This window comes from Erinaceus europaeus, chromosome 2 (genome assembly GCF_950295315.1).
Source record: "Erinaceus europaeus chromosome 2, mEriEur2.1, whole genome shotgun sequence".
Classification (NCBI taxonomy): Eukaryota; Metazoa; Chordata; class Mammalia; order Eulipotyphla; family Erinaceidae; genus Erinaceus; species Erinaceus europaeus.
In genome coordinates, this window is record NC_080163.1 from 125093307 (window position 1) to 125105853 (window position 12547).

A 12547-nucleotide genomic window follows, 5' to 3' on the forward strand; every position below is an offset into this window, starting at 1 on the left:
CCTCGATCTGACCATCCACCATCCATGTGCTGTAGTCATGTGGCTGATGGCTGTTGTGTTAGACACCAGAGGCAAAAAACTAACCAGGAAATCACATGATGTGTGGGAAATTTACAGGAGACTTAGGGTACTGGGGAGCATGTCAAATGAGCAGAGAGAAGCAACCAACAAGACCAGGAATATGGAAAATTCAAGAGGGTAGGTGACCTGATTCAAAAAGAGGCTAAAATCCCTTGGACAACTCTGCTACACTGCTGGTGGGAATACAAACTGGTACAGCCCCTTTGGAAGACTGTAAGATGAGTCCTTAAACAAATAAAAATGGAACTAACTTATGATCCAGCAATATGATGCCTGGGCATTTATCCAAAGGACACTCACGCTATTAATTACAAAGGGACATATGCACCCTTATGTTCATAGCTGCATTATTCACAATAGCCAGAGTAGAATCAGTCTAAATGCCCATCAACAGATGACTAGCTAAAGAAGCTATGGGAGGGCGGGGGAGATAGTATAATGGTTATACAGACTCTCATGCCTGAGGCTCTAAGTCCCAGGTTCAATCCCCCACACCACACCATAAACCAGAGCAGAGCAGAGCAGTGCTCTGGTATTTCTCTCTGTGTGTCTCTCTCAAAAATAAAATAAATAAGTTTAAAAAAAAAAAGAAAGAAGTTATGGGATAGGGGCCTGGGCAGTGGTGCACCACGTTAAGTGCACATAGTATGAAGCACAAGGACCTGCGCAAGGATCCTGATTCAAGTCCCTAGATTCCCACCTTCAGGGGGATGTTTCACAAGTGGTGAAGCAGTTCTGCAGGTACCTTATCTTTCCCTTCCTCTATCTTCCTCTTCCCTATCAATTTCTCTCTGTCCTATCAAATGAGAAGGGGGGGGAGCCAACAGAAGCTGTGGATTCACAGTGCCTGCACTGAGACCTAGCAACTGGAGGCAAAAAAAAAAAAAAGGATTGGGGTACATAGCATAATGGTCATGTAAACAGACTCTTATGGCTGAGGCTCCAAAGTCCTAGGTTCAATCCCCTGCACCACCATAAACCAGAACTGAGCAGTGTTCTGGTAAAAATGGAGGAAAGGGAGGGGGAGAGGGAAAAGGAGAATTATGGGATATATATAGTCCATGGAATACTATTCTGCAAACAAAAAGATTATTTTGTGTTCTTTGGGACAAAATGGATGGAACTGGAGGCGATTATGCTTAAGTAAAAAGAAGAAAACTACTGGACAGTTTCACTCATATGTAATCTAGAGAACTGATACATATAAACTTAGAAAAAAACAGAAGCAGGCTGGTTTGGTGTGGATCTGGTACCTCTTTTGTGAAGCGGCAAGTGAGGAGACCCCGGCGTTTGCCATGGCCAACGAAAAGCCCAAGGAAGGAGTCAAGAATGAGAACAACGACCATTTTAATCTGAAGGTGGAGGGTCAGGATGGTTCGGTGGTGCAGTTTAAGATTAAGTGGCATACACCACTTAGTAAACTAATGAAAGCCTACTATGAATGACAGGGATTGTCAATGAGGCAGATCAGATTCCGATTTGACGGGCAGCCAATCAATGAAACAGATATACTTGCACAGTTGGAAATGGAGGATGAAGATACAATTGATGTATTCCAGCAGCAGATAGGAGGTGTCTACTAAAAAGGGAACCTGCTACTTTACTCCAGAACTCTGTCCCTCCAGACCAAGAAAACATTCTCAATTAGGAAACCTCAATTTGGTTCTACCACATCCTGACTACTACAGTATAGTTTTTCTCTATTCTTTCATTTTTCCCCTTCCCATTCATTTATTGTACATAAAGTAACTGGTGTATATGCACAAGCATATTGCATTTTCTTAACTAAATGGCCAATGGTATGTTTTGATTGACATCAAATGGTGACAGGATGGGGGAAAATATTGGTTCTGTGAAAATAGCCCCTTTCTCCATTAGTGGCATGCTCACTCAGCTCTTATCTTTATATTCCAGTAAGTTATTTTGCTCTCAATGTTTAACAAAAAGAACAACATAAAAATTCTTGCATAACTTGTTTGATTGGAGAATCTTAATGTTTTTCATTTATCACTGTAAAACCAAGAACAATTTTATAACTTTTTGTATGTAGCTGTTACATGTAGGACAATCTGTCTTTAAGTAGGGGTAAATTACTCTAAAAGAAATGAATCCTAGATAGTTTTCCCTTCAAGTCAAGCGTCTTGTTGTTTAAATAAATTTCTTGTTTAAAAAAAGGGGGGGAGGGAGTCAGGCGGTAGCACAGCAAGTTAAGCGTACGTGGCGCAGAGCGCAAGGACCAGCTTAAGGATCCCGGTTTGAGCCTCCGGCTCCCCACCAGCAGAGGAGTTGCTTCACAAGCAGTGTCTTTCTCTCCCCCTTTCTGTCTTCCCCTCCTCTCTCCATTTCTCTCTGTCCTATCCAACAATGACAACATCAATAACAACACAATAATAACTACAACAACAATAAGCAAGGGCAACAAAAGGGAAAATAAACAAAAAAATTAAAAAATTAAAAAAAAAAAGAGGCAAACTGCTTCTAAGACTGTGAAAACTATTATGGCTACCTTTGAGAGGTCCAAGGATAGGGAAACAGACCTTTGGTGGAGGATGCAGTGTGGAATTATAGCTTGTAATCTTTCAGTCTTGTAACTCACTGTTAGTCAGATCTAGAGCACCAGACTTGCATGTGTAAAGATTTACAGAATCCATGTTTAGTCTTTGGCCATCCTTTATGACAGAACTAAGTACCTCTGGTCTCTTTTGCTCATTCTCTCTGTTTCATATAATAAATAAATACATTTTCAAAATAAAAGTTAAAAAATTAAACCCCCGGGAGTTGAGCAGTAGCGCAGCGGGTTAGAGCGCAAGGACTGGCGGAAGGATCCCGGTTCAAGCCGCCGGCTCCCCACCTGCAGGGGAGTCACTTCACAAGCGGTGAAGCAGGTCTGCAGGTGTCTGTCTTTCTCTCCCCCTCTCTGGCTTCCCCTCCTCTCTCCATTTCTCTCTGTCCTATCCAACAGCAACAATAATAACTATAACAATAAAACAATAAGAGCAACAAAAGGGAATAAATAAATATTTTAAAAATTAAACCCCTTAGACATATTAAACCACAGTGTAGAGATCATGCCTGGATTCTTATTTGAACAAGTCAACAATAATCACTGCTATGGCACAATTAGGGAAATGTGAATTTGGGCTGGACATTTGATGTCAAGGAATTGTAAGTATCTGTTAGTATGTTAAGCAAGAGAACATTATGTTTCTTTTCTTCTGTTTTGGATAGCTTACTTTTTTTTTAGAAATATTTACTTCTAATGAAATAATAGGATGTTAGGGAGTTGCTTCCAGATAATCCAACAACTGGGGGAGAGGAAATTGGGTAGGGGTAGTTGCCAGACAAGACTGGCAGAGAATTAGTGGCTGTTGGGAGGCAGTGAGGGATATAAGAGGGTTCAGCTTTACTTTTCTCAATGTGTGTATGTTTTCAATTTTAACAAAATAAAGGCTTGTGGGGTTTTCTGTGAATTAATGAGCTGACCATCAGCCTTGGTGCTATTCTAAGGTAGTCCCAGAGAAGGGCAGGGGAGGGTTTAAATCCTGACATTGTGGCTGGCAGGTAACTATGTGTCCCTGCATCTGCTAAACCTCATCTTACCCCTCTGCTAAGCAGACTTAATCACAATAGTCTTTCTTCACAGACTAGTGCCAGGATTACATAAAAGAACCCAAGCTAAGTGCTCAGCTAGGGGAACATAATAAGGTGTAGAGGACATATCACCACTGGTTTCATCATCATCTCCACAAAGAATATCAGAGACCAGGAGTTCATCACAGACATGTTTCCAAGCTGAGCTTTGGTTTCCTCATCCAGGGAAAATGAAGGGCCTGATACCAGTCTGAGAAAGCTCTGTGAGGAACAAACATCTCCTGGTCTTTGACTGGACTCTGAGAACCATCAGTACTGAGAACCATCAGTACAAGAGGAAGATGGTGGCTGGAAAGCAGGACTGCCAGCTGTCATGAGTGCCTCAACAGTATGCTCCCATGGTAGAGAAGTGAAAGCCCAAGTCACCAAGGTTTTTGCCAAATGCCCCCATCAGATGAAAGAAAGTTACAGTCTCTGCAAGTGCAGTATGAACTGATAGGGAAAGAAGGTTCTCTGCACTCACAACTGTTTCAGATGTAGCGGGGTCAGAGGTGGGGGGAGGAGAAGAACTGAAACAAAGACTAAAGGCCCTCATCCCAGAGGATTCTTCACCCTCATCATTCTTATTTCTGGGCACCAGCCCACCTGGTTAGGGGAAACAGGAAGACAGTAGCCTGGGTATCCTGTGGCTCAAGTATGAGTCAGTCACAGAGGGTACAGCTGGATCCAAGAGACACCTGCTCAGCCCACACCCTTGGGTGGTCCAGGAAGTTTTCCAGAGCCACCCTAAAACCACCAAAGATAGGACTCTGTATTGGGGGGTCACACCGGCCTGACGTGTTTATAATGTTATAATGAAGACAGGAGATGGGCAAGCAAGGCAGAAGGAAGAGACAGCTAGACCACAATCACCACCACCACCACCACCTCAGTCAGGAAGGTCACTCCCATTTTTAGCACCAAAAACCTCAGGTTAGTTCAGAGAAGCAATAGAGGTAGTACAGGCAGGAAGCAAAGAGCCCCCCCCCCCTCCTTTCTCCAAGGACACACATTCCACAAACACCTGGGGGACAAAGATGAAGTCTGAGAGGTCACTGGGGTGGTGCCTGCTGGAAGGTTCTGCTTGACACTCCTCACTAAATGATAACTGCTCATTTGCAGGATGGATTAAAAAGAAGACAGGAATGAGGGGGCAATCAGGGGACTTCACCAAATGGGGAGCAAGTGTCACCTCCAGAGATTTGTGTGAACCTGCTTTTCTCTCTGGAGACTGATCTTTATTTGAAAAACAAATAAATGACCCCTTTTACATCAGGCAAGTTGAAGCTCTGTAGGCAAAATGAAAGGGAATCTGAATTTTATAAGAGTATCTTCCTGGAAGTGGGGGCCTCATATTGAGCAAGTGTTTTTGATTCCCAACACCCATATTCTACATCTGAAGGATCCCATCCTGTGCAAGTGACTGGCCAGCAAGGCAGCCCAGGAACACCAGCTCTGGGCAATAGTACCTGTTAACACAAGCATTTCCAACCCATGTTGCACAGCTGCTAGTGCATAAGTCACAACAGCCTGGGGGCAAGGTGATGAGTCTCACAGTCCCACCTCACACCTGCTCAAGCCCATCTGGCAAGACCTGATCATCTGTACATCATTACAGGCCTCCAGGGTTGCTCCAGGGTTGCCCCTAGCAAAGGGGCACCTTTTTTGGAGTAGTAAAGTTCAGAAACAGTATATAAGTTGTGGCCCAGAAGGTGGCACAGTGGATAAGGCGTTGGACTCTCAGGTATGTGGCCCCAAATTTGATCCTTAGCATCACATGTGCCAGGGTGATACTCTGATATTCTCTCCATATCTCTCTTTCTCCACATCCCCCCCTTCATCTCTCTCATTAATAAATAAAACTTATGTGGTCCAGGAGGTGGCACCGTGATAAAGCTTTGGACTCTCAAGCATGAGGTCCATAGTTTGATCCCTGACAACACATGTGGCAGAGTGATATCTGGTTCTTTCTCCTCCTATCTTTGTCATAAATAAATAAATATTTATTTATTTAAAAAAAACTTTTTTAAAAGGGAAAAGAAACAGCATGTAACTTTTAACCTTTCTCACTTATCAGGACAGGTCTGAGGCCACCTTTCATGTCTCAAATTTCACACACACACACACACACACACACACACACACACACACACACACACAAAGTTGATCACTGCAGCCTTACCTGGAAAAGCAAAAAGTCTAGAAACACACCCATCATACAGGGAATGGTTAATAAGTCCACAGCAGGAATCACAAAGAGAGAATAAGGAAGTTGTACTGACAGAGAACAGTCCCTTATTATTGCTTAGTGAAAAATAACAGAGGAATGCCCATGCAGGATTCTGCTGTTTGCTTAAACAAACAAAAGAAATGAAAATAAGTATGCACTTGCTTGTGTGTACCTTGACTATGTTTGGAAACCAGGTGATGGGAATTCTGTCACCTCTGGGGAGGACAGGGTGGGGCTTAGGTCCTGGGAGAAGAGACTGTACATCCTGATGTACCTGCCCTGATTGGCATCCTAGGAGAGAAATGCCTCTCCAAAATGTACACACATTTCCTATCTGCCAAGTACATTAAGTTAGGGTGTAAACTCACTTTGCCCCTGTTCTAGCATCCCTACCAGGGTCTGACTCCTCCCAGAAGCCTGGGATGGAAAGGCTGGCATTTCCCAAATGAGCTTTATCATAGGCTTGGGAAGGACTGATAGGAGACAAACTCAGAGAGGACAAACGCCACAAACAGGTGCAGCCCTGTTGTCCCCAACCAGTGACAGTGTCCATGATCGGTGCTGATAGTTAGTTACACCGATCCCTGCTTCCCCCCAGTCCTCCTCTTGTTCTCAAACTTAGAGGGGCCTACATTCACCCCATTAGAAACTTTCACTAGAGGGCTGGGTGGTAGTTCACTGAGTTAAGGGCACATATTACAAAGCACAAGGACCCGCACAAGGATCCCAGTTCAAGCCTCCAGCTCCCCACCTATGTGTGTGTGTGTGTGTGGGGGGGGGGGGTGCTTCACAAACTGTGAAGCAAATCTGCAGGTGTAATCTACCTACCTACCTACCTATCTATCTATCTTCCCCTCCCCTCTCAATGTCTTTCTGTCCTATCAAAAAAAGAAAAAAAAAGGAAAAATGGCCATGAGAGCAGTGGATTCATATTTCAGGCACCAAGCCCCAGCGATAACCCTGGAGGAAGGGAGGGAGGGAGGTAGGTAGGGAGGGAAGGAGGGAGGGATGGAGGAAGGAAAAAAGGAAGGGAGGGAGGGAGGAAGGAACAAACGAACCTTCACTGGACTCTTGGGTCTGGTCTTCATCAACCCCATGAGCTCTGCACCCCACTGCATAGTTGTTTCTGTCTTACTGCAGGGTCATATTTTCAATAGCTTCCTCATTAGATTGTCTAACCTAAACCCCACCCCCACCCCCCACAGAATCTTCTCAAACAGATGCTTTCAGAGAGAGGAACCTTATTCTAAATTACACACCAGTTACTTAACCTTCCCACCTCTCCAGTAAAATGCTCATTCTGAGGGTGAGCCTTACTGTAAATTATATATTAGTTCCCCCAGAGCTAACAAGTCAAATGGATACATGGGGGGGAGCTATGCCAATTCAGCCCATAGCTTTGGAAACTCCTGACTTCCTGTACCCTGTGAGAAGCTTGAGAAGACTAGTTTGACACCTATCTATATGTGAGGAACATGAGGTAGCCCCAAGATCCTCAGAGAGCCAGGGCTGGGTAAATGGTCTTATCATAAAGCACACTGTGGAAAAAAAGCCAAAGTTTCGGTCCATTTTACTTTTTTTTTTTTTTTTTGATACCTGCAGACCTGCTTCACCGAATTATCTTTATACTTGAAAACCCTACCCCCACACACAAAAGTTAGTGTTAAGCCATCACTAATCTTTATTTCCATTTTCCTCCATTTTCCATGGCTATTTTTATAACACAATGATGAGCTTTTTCTTTTTTTTGGCTTGTTTTTGTGGCATTGGGGACTCATGTATGCTCAACTCTATTTCTCCCAATTTTTTTTCATTTCAGACAGACAAACAGAGAGAGAGAAACAAGTAGAGAAGAAGAGAGATAAAAAGCGAAGGAGATAACACAATGGTTATACAAAGAGACTCTCATGCTTTCTATCCCTTTTTCCAGCCACAACATCATTTCCCCAGACAATAATCTGGGTACACCTGGCATATCAGATGTCAGGCTCAGGCAAAAATCAATAAAGTCATGGGCCCTTTGGAATATACCTGAAATAGACCTACTAGCTATTTCCAAAACAGAGACCCCCAAGTCTTCATCTGCAATATTCTTGCCTTTAGGTTCATGATTAGTCAACAATTTGTATGGTTTTATATGTTAACTCTTTTTCAGCCACCAGGTTCCAGATGCTAACATGATGCCAACCAGACTTCCTTGGGCAGACGACCCCACCAATGTGTCTTGGAGCCCCACTTCCCCAGAGCCCCACCCCACTAGGGAAAGAGAGAGACAGGCTGGGAGTACAGATCCACCTGTCAATGTCCATGTTCAGCAGAGAAGCAATTACAGAAGCCAGACCTTCTACCTTCTGCATCCCATAATGACCCTAGGTCCATATTCCCAGATGGATAAAGAATAGGAAAGCTATCGGGGAGGGGATGGGATACAGAGTTCTGATGGTGGGAATTGTGTGGAATTATATCCCTCTTATCCTATGGTCTTGTCAGTGTTTCCATTTTATAAATAAAAATTTTTTTAAAAAATCCCAGGTTCAATCCCCTACCATAAACCAGAGCTGAGCAGTGCAAAAACGGAATTGATGTCAAGATGACAAGATTTCACTGAGCTTTTTGAAGGGTTAAAAGATTCTCCAGGGGAGTCGGGCTGTAGCGCAGCGGGTTAAGCGCAGGTGGCGCAAAACACAAGGACCGGCATAGGATCCCGGTTCAAACCCCGGCTCCCCACTTGCAGGGGAGTCGCTTCACAGGCGGTGAAGCAGGTCTGCAGGTATCTATCTTTCTCTCCTCCTCTCTGTCTTCCCCTCCTCTCTCCATTTCTCTCTATCCTATCCAACAACAACAACAACAACAATAATAACTACAACAATAAAACAACAAGGGCAACAAAAGGGAATAAATAAATTAATTAATTAATTAATTTAATTTAATATTTTTTAAAAAAAAGATTCTCCAGGCACCCTTCCTCATCATGATCACTTTTTTTCTTTTTGCCTCCAGGGTTATGGGGGGGGGGGGGGCAGCACTACAAATCCATTGCTCCTGGTGGCCATTTTTCCCATTTTATTGGATAGGAAAGAGAAAAATTGAGGGGTGGGAGATAGGGAAAGAGAAAGATAGAGACCTGCAGACCTGCTTTGCTGTTTGTGAAGCATCCCCCTACAGATGGGGAGTCAGGGGTTCAAACCCGGATCCTTGAGCTTAGTACTATTTGCGCTTAACCAAGTTGATCTTCTCAGATGTCAGCTCAGTACACACTGTTAAGCAGAACGGTTCAGAGTGCAAGTTCAGAATCATATAGGCCTGGATCCTACTCCTGTTCAGCCATGGTCTTGGTCATGTGATTGGAGTGACTTCTTTTCCTTCCTCAGAGCTGAGTCTTGGTTTCCTTATTCATAAATGAAGAAGGCTACCCATGAAGGGTGAGAGAGAAGGGATCAAGACAATGTGAATAAATTGCTCGGCCTGATGCCCAGCATGTAATAAACACTCAAGGAAAGGCAGTTTGCTTCTTCCCTAACTTTAACCAACCACTTTTTCACCCAGGAGCCATCTGAGGTCTGGGAGAGGAAATTATCTTGGCTAAAGTTTCAGAGTCATTTCCTGATGCTGCTTACAATTTCTTCCTCCTCACAGCCTGACGGAAGCAGACAAGACTTTCAGTTCACAACCCTAAGAATCCAAAACAACCCTACAGCAGGGACAGACAGATACCCAATAGAGTGGGGCCCATCCGATGCTCCAAGAACCTCAGGCTCTGCTGACTCAAAGGCAGTATGTAAATGGAGGGGGTGCAAAAAACTGCCCACACTCAGGCTGTGGGGGTCCAGAGGCTAGGTAGCACCATCCGACATGGGAGCAGGAGGCAGCAAGAATGTAGCAGTAAGCAGTTCCCAAGTAGTCACGTGCTCAGAGTCCACATCTCCCCTCCCCTTAGGTGCCTTACACTACAGGCATGGCTGCTCCACTGTTCTCCTCTGACCCAGAACATGAGAAGTGTGTCACCATGCTTTGCTGCCTCCAAGAGAAGAAAGCATGTGTTGAAACAGGTCCTTCAGCAGCACTGAGGGTAATGTTTGAGGGCTATTTTTCACTGCAGCAAGGCTTAGATTGACTGGCTAAAACAAGAGTCAAAAGTTTTACTAAAACATCAACCTGGATGCCAGAGTCTGACTGGTTATAGTCTGCCAGGGTAAGCCACATTCCACAACATCCTGAAAACATATCTGAGGAACGAGATTCAGATAGCTGTGAACAAAGATCAAAGACAAACAGGTCAGCTGGCATCTCTGGGACAGCAAAGGTCCCACACAGCCCAGGCTAGCCCTGCTCCAGAGGTGCACTCTTACAAAGAAACCTTTTTTTAATATTTATTTATTCCCTTTTGTCACCCTTGTTGTTTATTGTTGTAGTTATTATTGTTGCTGTTATTGATGTCGTCATTGTTAGATAGGACAGAGAGAAATGGAGAAAGGAGGGGAAGACAGAGAGGAGGAGAGAAAGATAGACAACTGCAGACCTGCTTCACCGCTTGTGAAGCAACTCCCCTGCAGGTGGGAAGCTGGGGGCTCGAAAGGATCCTTACACCAGGCCTTGCACTTTGCGCCACCTGCGCTTAACCCGCTGCGCTACCGCCTGACTCCCAGAGAAACTTTTAAACACCACTCACTGAACCTGAGTCTTTTTTCCTTAGATGTGCTGCTTAATAAAAAAAAATTAAAAAAAAACAGAATGATAGGTAATCAGGAAGTGCCTGGCAGTGACCATGTGATCATAATTTGCCAAACAAAGCAATGGGATCATGATCCTAACAGTAACACTTTGCATTTCTTAGAAGGGCAAGTCTTGAGTGTGACCTTTTTTCCCAGAGCTGCAAGTTGTGTCTGGTGTCTCAAACTTCTTCATAGTCACCCCCACCCTGATGCCCAGAGCCAAAAAAGTATAGGTGCTGGAGATGCAGGAGAACATCTATGTTCTGAATAACTGAGAAACGCCTCCACCCAGACACAGAGCTTTATCTGCTGTAGCCCTGTTACCTGTTCCTCTATCACTTCCATGGATCCAACGTCCAGGGGTACTTAAAACTCTCCTAATGTTCCCTACATGATCTGTCCTAAACTTAAAACTTAAAACCCTTCTAATGCTCCCTACATGAGCTACACGATCTGTCCCCCTAGTTGGGGTATGCTGGAGAATGAATTGCAACTCGGTATGACCAACAATTGCACCAGGATAATGAGTGCAAAGTGGGACTGTCATGAACAGGATGCAGCATGGAGTCACTGTCAATACCAAGTATCACTTTTAATCCTGTCCAGAGAGGCTGTATAGCTCAGTAGGGACAATACCAAACTCTGGTGCCAACTCCCCATCTTGTCACCTATTACTGGGCAACTAAAGCTCTCTGGGCCTCAGATTCCTCATCTGCACAGTGGGACCAGGTCACAGGTCCTCTTAGGATCAATGTGAAAATTACATGAACTAATACCAGCAAAGTCTTAATATAGAATATAGGGCCCAGCACACGGTACATGCAGTATGTGTGTGTTGCCATCAGGGTTATCACTGGACTCAGAGCTTACATAAAGAATGCACCATTCCCAGTAGCCATTTATTTCTTTTCTTTTCCTTTCTTTCTTTCTTTCTTTCTTCCTTTCTTTCTTTCTTTCTTTCTTTCTTTCTTTCTTTCTTTCTTTCTTTCTTTTTCATACAGAGAAACTGAGGAGACAGAGGGAGAGTGAAGAGACACCTGCAGTACCACATGTGAATTTTCCCCCGTGTAGGTGCACCACCCCCCAGCTCCTTATCATGTGTTTTATTGAATGAAAGTTTTCCCAATGGCTTAGGAGATAGTTCAGTGGTAGAACACAGGACTTGTAAGCATGAGGTCTGGAATTAGATCCCTGGTACTACATATGCCAGTGATACTTTGGGTTTCTCTCTCTCCTTCTCCCTCCTGCTCTGAGCTAACTTTTTCAGATACAGAAAGACCACAGCACTGAAGCTTCCTCTAGTGCACTAGAAGCCAGATTCAAGCCTGAGTCAAGTACAGAGCAAAGCAGACAAACCGTCCAGGTGAGTTATATATGATCTGTCCCTCTAGTTGGGGTGTGCTGGAGAATGAATTGCAACAATTGCACCAGGACAATGAGCGCAAAGTGGGACTGTCATGAACAGGATGCAGCATGGAGTCACTGTCAATACCAAGTACCAGATCTAATTTTTAAAATGTCCTCTTGCCATCCGCAGTTAAATATAAGAGTCATCATTGCTTTGCAAATAAGAAGACTGGGGCACATAAGTATTACAGAACTTGCTTGTTAATACAGAACTGAATGAACCGAAGACCTAGATCTATGCCTCCCCTCACCCCCAAACAGGCAAACACCTTGAGCTCTGGCATTCTCTTTGGGGAATTCAGCACAAGAGCCAAGTAAAAAGCAAGAGGAGTCCTGAATCAGAATGAGATTGGGCCCAAAGAGGAGACTGATTTATAGGAGGGGCTCTGGGTCCCCTAAGGCTATGTGGCATTTGCAGAACCAAGCAGCACAGCCACACTAGGATGGGCATGGCTGCCTCCCCGTCACTAGCTGAAGTTCCCCTTTT

At 44.2% G+C, this 12547-nt stretch overlaps 1 protein-coding gene and 1 pseudogene across 2 annotated transcripts in view; one reads left to right on the top strand and one right to left on the bottom strand.

Annotated features, from left to right (window-relative positions):
* Nucleotides 1–12547, bottom strand: part of CMIP (c-Maf inducing protein) — a 226406-nt gene that overhangs the window by 161857 nt on the left and 52002 nt on the right. The gene's annotated exons all lie outside the window — the stretch shown is intronic.
* LOC103107808 (small ubiquitin-related modifier 2-like) lies at nucleotides 385–1664 on the top strand (annotated as a pseudogene).